At 36.3% G+C, this 13695-nt stretch overlaps 1 protein-coding gene across 1 annotated transcript in view; it reads left to right on the top strand.

Moving 5' to 3' along the window:
- Positions 1–13695, top strand: part of MEI4 (meiotic double-stranded break formation protein 4) — a 344684-nt gene that overhangs the window by 295855 nt on the left and 35134 nt on the right. The gene's annotated exons all lie outside the window — the stretch shown is intronic.

Genomic DNA, 13695 nt, shown 5'->3' with positions numbered 1-13695 from the left:
GATCATTATTCCCTAAGTGCTTACCCTTATGGAAACCAACTTTGGAGGTTAGAACATCCTTTTTGGAGTATCCTTTCAGAAAGCTGGGAGCCACATTCAAGCTCCATCATTCATTACTTAGGAAACCAGAGGCAATTCATATAACCACTGTCCTTTATCTCCATGTCAATGACCTGAGCGATGTGTACAGCACATGGTAAAAGCTTCATAAATGTTAGTAATTATTATGCTTATATTTCCATAAGCTGAAATGCTCTTTTCTCCCTTTCCCATCTGTTTTTACCCTTTTAGTCCTTCAAGGCTCACCTCAAATATAGAAAGAATAATCATAATAGCACTAGAAATTTCCCTTCTCCAACTCTACATTACACAAAACCATTTGTGTATCACCGCTCTCATGGAACACCTTGTTGGAAACACCACATAGTGCTTATAAATTGGTGCGAAGTTTGGAAATTTTGGAGTAAATCAAGCCCTGGAAAGCTTTTTCATGTGAATAACTCCTAATTTTGATAGATCTGCAGATGAGCATTGGGGAACAAAAAATTGGGGCATTGGATGCTTTGATAAAGATCCCCAGGAGTATATGTAAGACCTCCTTCTCCCAGACTTCCTACAAATCTACTAAAGCATTTCATTATGTTAGAATATAATGTATTTCACTGTATTATAATATCAATGACTTATCAATTTCCAATTTTTACCTCTTACCACAGAGTCTAACACATTATAAGTATTCAATAGACGTATGTTGACTGATTAAATAAAAAATAGCCTTTGTTCTTCTCTGTGTTAAACAGTTCTAACTTAAAGAAAACAGAAGTTATCTAATGTAGACTTCAAATTGGTTGACTAGAAGCATTCCATGCTCACCTCTCCACTTAAAAGATCCACAATAGTGCATAGATAATCATACTTCAAATACGTTATCCAAGATATAACACTGGAATTCAAATGAAAAATGACAGGAAACAAAAGCAAGGGAAAAAAAAAAGAGAGACAGCCTGCTTGACTGGCATGAGCTGGGAGCCAGGAGGGACTGCCCAATGTAGGGAAAGAATAAGTGAGAGAGTCCTAACATCTCACATCCCCAGCATGGAATCATAAAATCCTGGCAACAGGAGAGCCCCTCAACACTTTCAAGCCCTGAAACTAACACAAGGAGGTGCCAGGAGACAATGAGATGGAACTACTTTAGGGAGAGAGTTTGCACTTGTTCCCGCATGCTTTCTGAGTCATAGGTGGCTACAGCAAAACACCATTTTCAATCCCAGACTTTATTATACTGCATATTGTCCTTGGGTTCAGCAGTCCTCACACTGAAGTGCTAGGAAAACTTAGGCAGTTGTCGTTGGGACTGGGCCATGACTTGGTAATAGGCTGCTGCAGCCAAGGCTGAGAAGCCAGTGAGGTGTGGGCTTCAGCTACTGATGTTGAGAAGCAAGTGCTGCCAGGACTGAGAAGGGGACATAAGTGGGACATGAGTTACCACTGGGTCTTACAGTGGGGACTCCTGTAGCTGGGCCTGGGGTGTGAGCTAGGTGTGGGCTACCATTACCAGGGCTCAGGGGTGAGACCCACTGTGTCTGGGGCATGAGAGAGACATGTGTTCCCCACCTGCTAGCTTAGATTTTGGCCACTGAGTCTGGCCTCACCTTCCTCAGTGGAGCTAATACCACTGCTCACCCAGCATTCCACCTGGGTGCTGAGGATCACCCTCAACCCACCAACCTTGGCTAGTGGCTGTTCTAATATTTGGAAGGCTTGAGCACAAGCATGCCCAACTCAGCTTTGCCCCCATCTCTAAGACAGAGCACATGGTTCAAGGTCCTAGAGATTGCCTAAAGCAATTCACCACCTTGGGCACCTGAGCACTCCTCTTGGGGACCTAATGTTCAGCTTAAACCCTGGCCCTTACCACCTTATCTGGCACCTACCTACAAGCACCACCTGAGGGCCCAGAGATTGGCCTCTCCAGCCCATTGCAGCCACTGCTAACATCAGTGTACATGATTTGGGACTCAAAAATCATCCTACTAATGCTACTGGCATTGCCCATATAAACAACCTGTCCAGGGACCCAGCAAATTGAAAACCTGCCTGGTCCATCTCTGCAACTATCAGCATTCAAGCTAACCACCTGGAGGCCCAAGAATTGGCCCTCCAGTAACCACCACCACAGGTGCCAGTGTATGCCACCCTAAGGCATAAGGATCAGAATGCTCAGCCCACTGCTTCCATCACTAGGGCCTGAAAACTGGCTACATGAAATCCCTATCTCCAGTATGACTTTACTACAACCTCCACTAATAACTGCACCCTAACCCACTAAGGAAATCACAGATATCTCTAATGTTGTTTACAGTCAAAGAAATCATACAGAGACTACACTATTGCATGTATACAGAATCAAATGCAAAGTGCCCTACCCAATCAACACCATAGATACATCTTTGGGAAAAAGTCATCCTCTACAAAAGTCCATTCAAAAATATGAAAAAATGGCTATCACACCAGATGCATAGATATCAACATAAGGACAGAGGAAAAATGCAAAAGCAAGAACATTTGACACCTGTAAAGGAACACAATGATTTTCCAGCAATAGATTTTTAAACAAGCAGAAATTCTCAAAATCCCAGATAAAGAATTCAAACTATTAATGTTAAAGAAACTCAATGAGATACAAGATAATTCTGAAAAATAGTAGAAATAAATCAGGAAATCAATTCAGTATATAAATGAGAAATTTTCCAAAGAGATAGATATTTTTAAAAAGAAACAAATAGAAATTCAGAAACTGAGGAATTCAATGAAAGAAATACAAAATACATTAGAAAGCTTCAACAATAGACCAGACCAAGCAGAAGAAAGAATCTCAGAAAATGAAGACTGGTCTTTTGAAATAATTCAGTCAGACAAAAATAAAGACAAAACAGTAAAAAAGAATGAGCAAAGCCCCCATGACGTTTGGGACAACATAAAGTCACCAAATATTCAAAGTCTTTGTATCCTTGAGGGAAAATAGAGAATTAAAGAATTAGAAAACCTATTTAACAAAATAATAGATGAATGCTTGCTAGGCCTAGCAAGAGATTTAGACATCCAGAAACAAGAGACTCAGTGATCTTCAAGCAGATACAATGTGAAAGGTCTTCCTCAGGGCACATTATAGCTAGACTGTCTAAACTCAAAGAGCAAATCCTAAAACGAGCAAGAGAAAAGTTTTTAGTCACCTCTAAAGGAACCCCCACCAGATTTCACAGCAGAAACCTTACAGGGCAGAAGAAAATCAGATACTACATTCAAAGTACGGAAAGAAAATCATGACAGACAAGAATATTATTCAGCAAAATTATCCATTATAAATAAATGAGAGATACAGTATTTCCCAGAGAAGCAAATGTTGAGGGAATTTGTTACCACTAAACTGATTCTGCAAGAAATGCTCAAAGGAGTCCTATACCTCTAAGCAAAGGATGATATTTACCATTATGAAAACACAGAAAAAAATAAAACTCCTGGTTAAGCAGTTACACAAAGTAGGAAGAGAAAAGACTCAATTGGTATCACTACAGAAATCCACGAAACCACAATGACGAATACTAAGATAAAAAGAAAGAAACAGAAAATATGTAAAACAGCTAGAAAACAATTAGCAATGTGACAAAAACAAAGCCTTATATATATATATATATCTCAATATTAACCTTAGACAAAATGGATTAAATTCTCTATATAAAATATATACAAAGGTTTAGTGAATTTAAAAAATTGATCCAACTATCTGTTGCTTACAAGAAGTTCACCTTATCAGAAAAACTTATATACACTGATAACAAAGGTATGGAAAGATGTTCCATGAAAAGAAACCAAAAGTGAAAAGAAGTAGCTTTATTTATATTAGATGAAACAAACTTTAAGTCAAAAACATTTTTTAAAAGACAAAGCATGTCCTTTTGCTAAATTGATGCCTTATATGTGCCTCATTATAATGATAAAGGCATCAATCCAGGAAAAGGATAAAACAATTCTAAATATATATGCATCCAACACTAAGGAAACCAGAATTATAAAACAAACATTACTAGATCTAAAAAGAGAGGTGCACTACAATACAAGAATAGTGGGGGACTTCAACACCCCACTCCCAGTATTAAACAGAACATCTAAGCAAAAAATAAACAAAAGCACTTTGGATTTAAACTGGACTTTAGACCACATGGACCTAACATTTACAGAACATTTTTGTAAATTTTTTTTTCTTTTATTATTATACTTTAAGTTCTAGGGTTCATGTGCACAATGTGGAGCTTTGTTACATATGTATACATGTGCCATATTGGTGTGCTGCAACCATTAACTTGTCGTTTACATTAGGTATATCTCCTAATGCTATCCCTTTCCCCTCCTCCCACCCCATGACAGGTCCTGAAAACTATAAACATTGTTGAGAAAAATAAATAAATGAAAGTTATATTGATGGACTGGAAAGCACAATGTTATTGAGATCCCAATTCTTCCTCCTAAATTGGTCTATACATTCAAAGTAGTCCTAACTAAAATCCTAACCAGCTTGAAAAAAATACAGAACATTTTTTCAACAACTACAGAATTCACATTTTTCTCATCAGTGCATAGAACATTCTGCGGGGTAGACTATATGTTAGAACAAGCCTCAACAAATCTAAAAAAAAAAAAAAACCACATAATATCACATCAACTATCTTTGCAGAGCGCAAAATAAAAGTAGAAATCAATACAAAGAGGAACTTTGGAAACTACAAACACATAAAAATTAAACAACATTCTCTTGAATCACTATTGGGTTAATGAAGAAATTAAGATGGAAGTTTAAAAAATTTCTTGAAATGAATGAATGTGGCAACACAGCATGCCAAAACCTATGAGATACCATAAAAACAGTTTGTGGGAATAAATGCCTACATCAAAAAATAGAAAGATTATAAATTAACAATCTAACAATGATCTTGAAGGAACTAGAAAATCAAGAACAAACCAAACCGCAAATAGCAGATGAAAAGAAATAATTAAGTACAGAGCAGTACTAAATTAAACCAGAATTTTTAAAAAAATGTACAGGGTCAACAAAATGAAAATTGGTTCATTATAACTTAGACAAAAAGTTGCAGATTTTGCTGAAGATGTGGAGGAAAATAAACTCTTATATACAATACATTATTGGTGTGAATATAAATTAGCACAGCTATTATTGCAACATGTGATTTCTCTAAAAACTAAAAGTTGAGTTACCATTGAATTTAGAAATCCCAGTGCTAGGTGTCTACCCAAAGGAAGAGAAATCAGTATATCAAAGGGATATTTGTGTTCACAAGTTTATTGCAACTTTAATGACAGTAGAAAATATATTAATTCAACCCATGTCATCAATGGATGAGCGGATAAAAAATATATATATTCCATTGTGAAATTATATATATATGATTTCTATATAATGAAATATATATTTATGTATAAATGCATTTATAAATATATTTATGTAAGTATAATATATACTTCTAAATATGAATATGTACATATATTTATATCACTTACATATATTATATGTGTATATATATCACTTACATATATATTTTATTATTTTTTATGGTTACATACTATTGCATTGTGTATGGAGTGCAGAAACATGGATAGAGGAGGTCATTATGTTAAGTGAAATAAGCTAGGCACCAAAAGACAAATATCACATGTTTTCTCACTTATATATGGGAGTGAAAACATTTGATCATGTAGTGATAAAGAGTCTGGGAAGGTTGAGTGGGGGATATAGGGAAGGCTTAAGAGAAGTGTGTTAAAGGGTATGCATACAGTTAGCAAGAAGGAGCAAATTAAATGTTTTACAGTTGAGTAGGGTGACTACACTTAACAAATACGTATTATACTCAGGAGATAGAAACCCTAAATAACTGACTTGTTTACTATGCACTAGATATGTGTAATAAAACTTCATATGTACCCTATAATTTTGTACAACTAAAAAAAATCAAAATAAGAAAACAAAATGGATTTGCATGAGGTAGGTAAGTGGAGCTTACCATTTTAGATTTAGGAACTGTCATCACCATCAGCCTTACTCAACACTGAAAAGTCTTATTTATCATAAGAAAAGATATAGATACATAAAGATATTGATACAGAAATAATGCTGCACATTCAAACATTCAATTTTGTGATGGCTTGCCTGAAATTTTATGACAATGTTATCAGAAAATAAAACAGTTTAAGAATGCATGCCATCATTTTCAAATTATTATATTAGCCCAGTGATTCAATGTATTTTAACCCTGATATCGCCTTTGCAATGTTTTATATGTTTAAAAATTCCCGTGAAGATGGCATGTAATATCTACTGAATAATTTAATAACTGGATTTTCACAGTGTGAGGAAAATATGACAAACTGTTTAATTCCAAGTTGAATAAAAAATAGGTTTTGGTTTAAATGCTGTCCACTATTTGGTTCAAGAATAACATTTAAAAGAAAGAGGAGGTGCCACGTGCGGTGGCTCATGCCTGTAATCCCAGCACTTTGGGAGGCTGAGGTGGGCAATCACCTGAGGTCAGGAGTTCAAGACCAGCCTGACCAACACAAAGAATCCCCGTCTCTACTAAAAATACAAAACAAAACAAAAAATTAGCTGGGCATGGTAGCACATGCCTGTAATCCCAGCTACTCAGGAGGCTGAGGCAGGAGAATTGCTTGAACCTGGGAGGCGGAGGTTGCAGTGAGCCGAGATCATGCCATTGCACTCCAGCCTGGGGAACAAGAGTGAAACTCTGTCTCAAAAAAAAAAAAAAAAAAAAAAAAAAAAGAGAGAGAGATAAGAAATTTGAAAGATGGCAGGGAGCAGTAGGAAAAGTGAGAAGGAAAGGAAGGTTTGGTTTTCTCCATCTACATTGAATCTGTTTACTTTTGGTGTGTCCAAAACATGAAACAGGTTTTCAGAAAGTGTTCAGATTTAAAATCACTAACGTAACAAGAAGTTCAAACCAAGTGTTTTTAATAATAAAGTAAAACACTAATCTGTATTTTGATCAATTCATACAAAGACAGCCATTATAACAAGATCACTAGCAGTCACATTTTTAATTATTCAAGAGAAAGCACATGTTTTGAGATTCAGGAATGTAAAACATGAACTTGTTTTGTTGAATACATTAGAGAGTAAATTTGGCTCAGGCTGAAAATTAAAGCATGTTTTTAAATGTAAGACACACCAAGAGACTGTTGTCTGGTAGTTTAGTAATTAAATTCCTCATGGAAACACTTTCATCATCTGTACAATTAGGATACTTTCATTTGCAAGTGTTAGAAAGCCAACTCCAACCTAAGAAATGGAATTTAATGACTTATGTAATTGAGAAATCCCACACATGATGGTGGTTTAAGGCACAGCTGTTATTAGGCACTTAAAGATATCTTTCCCCTTCCTCTCCCTTTATTTCCCTTTCCTTTCTCTCTCTTTCCTCCTTTTTTCCTTTCTTCTTCCCCTTCCTCTCCCCTCCCCTTTCTGGCTCTCCTCTCTCCTCCCCTGTTCTCCATTCTCTTTCCTTCCCTCCCCTCCCCTCCTCTCCTTTCCTTTCTTCTGCACTCCTCCCCTCCCCTCTCCTCTCTTCTCCTCTCTCATGTTTCAATCTGTCCATTGCTCTTTCCATCTCAACTTTATTATATCCCTCTGTGTCCGTTTAATTCTTAGGCAAGCACTCTCTATGTAGTGAAAAAGTTGGCCATCAGGAATATGGAACTTAATTCCAAAAGCTAAGCAACCTTAATAAGAAAGAGAACTGCTTTCAATAGCCCTGGCAAAAGTCTCATGAGAAATGTTGGCTTCCGTGGCTGGGCCACTTAATCATCTCTGAACCAATCAAGGAAGTCTTAAATTTGTGGGTTCTGATTGGCCAAGGGTAGGGTGCATGACCCCATATGGCGCTAGAGAAAACAGAATCAACTGCTTTCAAATGTCGGGTCTGTTTAAGCACAAGTAAGTAGTGGTACATGATAACAGTGCTTCTGAAATTTTATGTGTATTGATTCAAATTAATATGCATTTGTTATAAATGCATGTAAAAATGCATTTTTAACAAATGCATATTAATTCAGTAAGTGAGGTGTGAGACCAGAAATTCTAAACTTCAAGGAACTCTCAGGTGATTTTATGCTGCTGGTTTGGGAGGCATAGTTTGAAAACCACAGCTAGTTGGTAAAAGGATACGAGATAGCCAAAAGCGACAGAAGAGAGATAGAAATTAAACCATCCAAATAGGTTTAGATGAATTCCATAATTATAATGTTAGACACATATACTTGATCAAAATTTAAATTTTGAATTAGAACAGAAGCAGTGCTTCATGATTCTACATATACCAAAGGAAATCTTAAAAAGAGTTACATAAAGAATGAATAGCATGATTTCAGTCTAGGTTTGCACAGAGGACTATGTTATTTGTATTAATACAATAGATTATGAAATACCCTATGCTAAACCACATGATAAATTCTACTCTGGTTGCAAATATATTTTCATGTTAAAAATATAGCTTTCATTTACATATATTTTCACATATTATTCAATAATATGTATACTATATATCTCAATTTCTGCTGAAATAGTTCCACACCACAGTATACAATTACAGAAAAAGAATTTCTAGGTCACAACTGACTATCCTATTATTTTAAATCAAAGTTCTTGGAAGTATTCTTGTACACAGTAAAATTTAAATAGCCTACTACCAATGATTGAGAATTAGTAGGCAGAAGGGGTGCCAAGGTCTGGGTCTATGGATGGCAGAGAGGCACCCCTGTGACTATTTTGCCTACATTTTACATCTTCCGGGTTGCTTGCTAGTCAAATGAACCCAGTAAGTAGATGAGCACATGATCAGATACGATGAATTTTTCATTGTCAAAATGGTCAAAGAACTACAATTAAAAAAAAAAAAAAAAAAAAAAAAAAAAAACCTATATTGTAAGTGAAATCTTAAGTCCATGTTATTTTTTTTTTTCTGATTTCAAACTACCCGAAAGTTTAACTAGTGTTGAAATGCAATTGTTTTGGTCTACATTCAGCTTACTACATTTGTAAGAAAGAAATCACAAGTAAATGAGTCCAAGTAAGGAATTTTTTTTTAGGAATATGTAGAATATGACCTATTAGGGATTGGGATAATTCAACCAATTCAATTAATATTTTGTCTGGATTATTAAACTGATTTGATGCTATATAAACATATTTACATTTCAAGTAAATATTTTAATGTAAAAAATGAATGTATGAAAAAGTAGAGACATGCTTAAAGAAGCATTAATGTTCAGATAACTTATAGGAAATAATGAACAATTACTTCCTCTGGAGAATGAACCTGGGTGGTGGAGGGCTAGTAGGAAGAATTTATGTTTTTGTGGGTGTTGTTTGCATGTTACTATTAGTGTACATTAATTTATTTGAAATTGTAATGAACTCTAGTACCTTGTCTATCAATTAATTTAATCAGTATTTTTAAAAGCTAACATTATGAAGAAGAAACTGTGCAGGAGGCAGAAGTGATGGTGAATGACACTGACTTGAGCCCCATCTCATGCAGTTTACAGCATATCTGGGCAAGCAGACATTAGTCACATGTTTATAAGTTCAATAGCTAGCACAAATGGGAAATGTAAGTGTGGCCAATGGGGGTTGTTCTCAAGAGTAAGGTGACATATCTTAGGTTTCAAAAATTGAATTGTGTCTTAGGTCATTTTCTTGTATACATTGCTCTAAATTCTTTTCTAAAATTAATTTTTGAAATTTTGCTATGTTTACAGGAAAGCTCACTTATCTAGAATGAGCATATTTATTGAACCTCATTTCTATCTTCTCAAACTGGTTTATCCTAAAAATTGAATTTCCTTGGATAACCTTTAATCTGAATTACCATATATGAGCAATAATAAGACACCTTCTAAGGCACAACCCCTTAAGTGTTTCAGTCATTTTTATGGTCAATTCAAGCCTCAGCACCAAAAATTTAATTGTATATGCAGCAAGCAGCCATTGTTACAATGTACCTAAGAATGCTTACTGTGATGGTTAATTTTAGGTGTCAACTTGGCAGAATTAAGGAACACCTAGAAGCTTGGGAAAGCCTTGTTTTGGGTGTGTCTTTAAGGTTGCTTCCAAAGATTAGCATGTGAGTCTAAGAGGACTAGGTGAGGAAGATCTATCCTCAGTGTGGCTTCTTACTCTTACTTCTTACTTCTTTATTTAGTCACTTGTCTTCTCAGCTGTATAATTGGTAATATGTGCTCATAATATGTACTATAAAGGATTATTTGAAGATCCAGTGGGATCCCATTATATAAAGCACTTTCTGGTATCTGACTTCAAATGACAGAAACTGTTACTCTTGTACTAGCTTTCAAATGCAATAGCTGGGCACCATCCAATCTTCTGGGAGTTCAGAGAAAACAAAAACAGGAAAAGGCTAATGTGTCCATCCATCTGCTGCAACTGTGAAACACTCTTCCTCTCCTTTCTTGGATGAAAACTCCAGTTTCATGGCCTCTGGATTCCAGGACTTAAAGCAGCAGCCTCCTGAGTTCTGAGGCCTTTGATCTCAGACTGAGATTTACATCATTCACTTCCCTGATTCTTAGACCTAGGAGCTTGGACTGAGCCATGCTACCAGCATCCCAGGGCCTTCAGCCTGCAGATGGTCCATCTCAGGATTTCTGTCTCCATAATCACATGAGCCAATCCCCCTAATAAATTCCCTGTCACCCATCTGACTCGCTCTCTCTCTCTCTCTCTCTCTCTCTCTCTGTCTCCTATTGACTCTCTCTAGAGAATCCTAATACACTCTCTAATAATGCCATATATTAGATTAACCATATGTTCTGTTCTGAAACACATTAAAATAAAGTACAAACATGGAGAAAGGGAATGGCCTAGGATAAGACATTCTTCAACATTAATACCAACTCTGTCTCTTATTTACTCAGTTATTTATTTTCTCCACTGTAACCATATGTTCTGTTCTGAAACACATTAAAATAAAGTACAAACATGGAGAAAGGGAATGGCCTAGGATAAGACATTCTTCAACATTAATACCAACTCTCTCTCTTATTTACTCAGTTATTTATTTTCTCCACTGTAAAACTGGTAAATATGTGCTGATAATAAGTGCTGCAGAGGATTATTTGAAGATCCAGTGGTGTAACACTATATAAAGCACCTTCTGGTAGCTGACTTCAAATGATAGAAACCACTACTATTGTACTAGATTACATATGGCAATGGTTACCTGAAATACTTTTTTCAATTCTCTTGTGAGTTTGACACTCCTCATGTTTTTGATAGGTTTTATGAAATAGCAAGAAGATAGGTGAACAAAACTGTTAATCCCTACAGCCAATGGTACTCTAATTCATCATAGCCTAAAATACAGACTCAGAAGAAGCCACAGAGTAAACCCATGGTATTCCACCACTGCAGTTCCAGTCATCCTTCATTTTGCTAGAATGTCAGCTTGTGTTAGTCTGTTTGCATAATCAAAATATCTGAGGCTGAGTAACTTATAAAGACAAGAGGATGTTTTGGCTCATGGTTCTTCAGGGTGCACAAGAAGCATGGCACCAGCATCTGCTTCTGGTAAGGGCCTCAGGAAGCTATAAGTCATGGCAGAAGGGAAAAGGGGAGTAGGTGTGCCCCATGGTGAGGCGGTGATCAAGAGAGGATGACTGTTATGCTCTTTTAAACAACCAGCCCTCCTGTAAACTCAGATAGTGAGAACTCACTCATTACCTCAGGGAAGGGAAAGCAAGCTATTCATGAAGGATCCACTTCCCACTACGCCCTACCTCCAACATTGCAAATAAAATTTCAACATGAGATTTGGAGAAGACAAATATCTAAACTGTATCACAGCTTGAATAAGAAATAGCACAAGACTGGAAGATCTGAGTTTTAGTTTTTATTTGCCCATAGCTTGCATAATCATGGACAAGAACTTGACTGCCATAGCTTTTGGCTTATCCATGTGTAAAATGTAATGGATCTATGTTGGCATTAATAACTTCATGTTTTGGGGACTAACTTGTGTTTTTCTTCTCCATGTACACTCAATTCATTTCCTTTTGCTTCCCTGAATGTGTACATTATCTTATTGTTCTGAGAAAAACCTGCTAATTAGAAAGGATATTTTTTAACATTGTTATTTTTTAGAGAAGGTTACATTATATAAACAAGTTTGGTGATACATATTTACTTTATAGGCTTCACATCACACTTACAACAAGTAGGGTTACATAAAGTAGTATATATTATAATATCTTGTGCAGATGGCTCCCTAGTGACTACACTGATCTTATCTAGTGTAGGTTCATGTAACTCTACAGTACTTATAGCAGAATAAGTCAGTGTTTCCATGTGGCTACAGAATGTTTCTCAGGCTCATTTATAATATTTACTAGCAATAAAATGAAGGCATTATTAATACAGATAGGCCTTTAAATGGACTTGGAGAGTAATTGCTAAGAGTGGGGAATGAGGCGGGGAAAGTTAGCTGCCCACCAAAAATGTATGACCTCCTTCAGTAGTTGGGAGTTTATTTTTAAGAAGTGACTACACAGTAATGGACTGCACTTGCCTATCATTCTTGTATCTCAGTGGGGTCTCATGACTAATTCTTATCTGTAAAACATGGGACAAATTTACATGGGTCACTTTTCTGCCAAGGTGGTTTGAAGTGGGAATACTTTTATATTTTTTTTTTCTCTCTTTACCTACTGAATATCCATGCAGGGCAACTTGCTGTCTCTCTCTACTAGCTGAAGCACCCAGGTAAATATGTGTTGGCAATGGCACAACCTTCATCATCCTGGTTCCCTAAATGACTGTATGAAGTAGAACCCTATACTTCATCAGCCAAGAGCATCTACATAGGACTATACATCAATGAAAAAATAAACATTCACTGTCTTAGGGTACCGAGTTTCAGTTTTTATTTGCCCATAGCTTGCATAGTCATGGACAAGAACTCGACTACCCTAGCTTATTTGGGAGCTGGTTTGTTAAAACAGCAAGCATTACCCTACCTAACATAGAAGAGCTACATCTGACTCAAGGAGCTAGAGAAGGAAGAGACTATTTCACAAATCAGAGAATAATCTAGGTGTGTAAAAAGTATGGGAAACTTGAGCTTTGGCCTTAATTAAAACAGTTAAATCAAGCTGGGTACAGTGGATCATGCCTGTAATTCCAACCATTTGGACGGCTGATGTGGGAGGATTGCTTAAACCCAGGAGTTCAAACCCAGCCTGGGCAACAGAGGGAGACCCTGTTTCTATGAAAAACTAAAAATGTAGCCTGATATTTTGGTGCACACCTGTGGTCCCAGCTACTGGGCAGGTTGAATCACTTAGGTGTAGGGGTTTGAGGCTGCAGTGAGCCATGATTGTGCCACTGCCCTCCAGACTGGGTGGCAGAGCAAGACCCTGTCTTAAAAAGTAAATAAATAAATAATAAAACAGTTATATATCAACTCATACAAGCAAACCCAAAATGAACCAGTTGTCTTGGGTATACATTTTTTAAAATGAGATTTACTAAGGTATTTCCCTAAATATTTATTTCCTAAAGCTAAATATATCTATGTATATTAAGCATTAACT

This window comes from Macaca fascicularis, chromosome 4 (assembly GCF_037993035.2).
Source record: "Macaca fascicularis isolate 582-1 chromosome 4, T2T-MFA8v1.1".
In the NCBI taxonomy this organism is placed as follows: Eukaryota; Metazoa; Chordata; class Mammalia; order Primates; family Cercopithecidae; genus Macaca; species Macaca fascicularis.
Note: the sequence above shows the minus strand (reverse complement) of the source record. Positions and strands in the feature narration are given on the sequence as shown.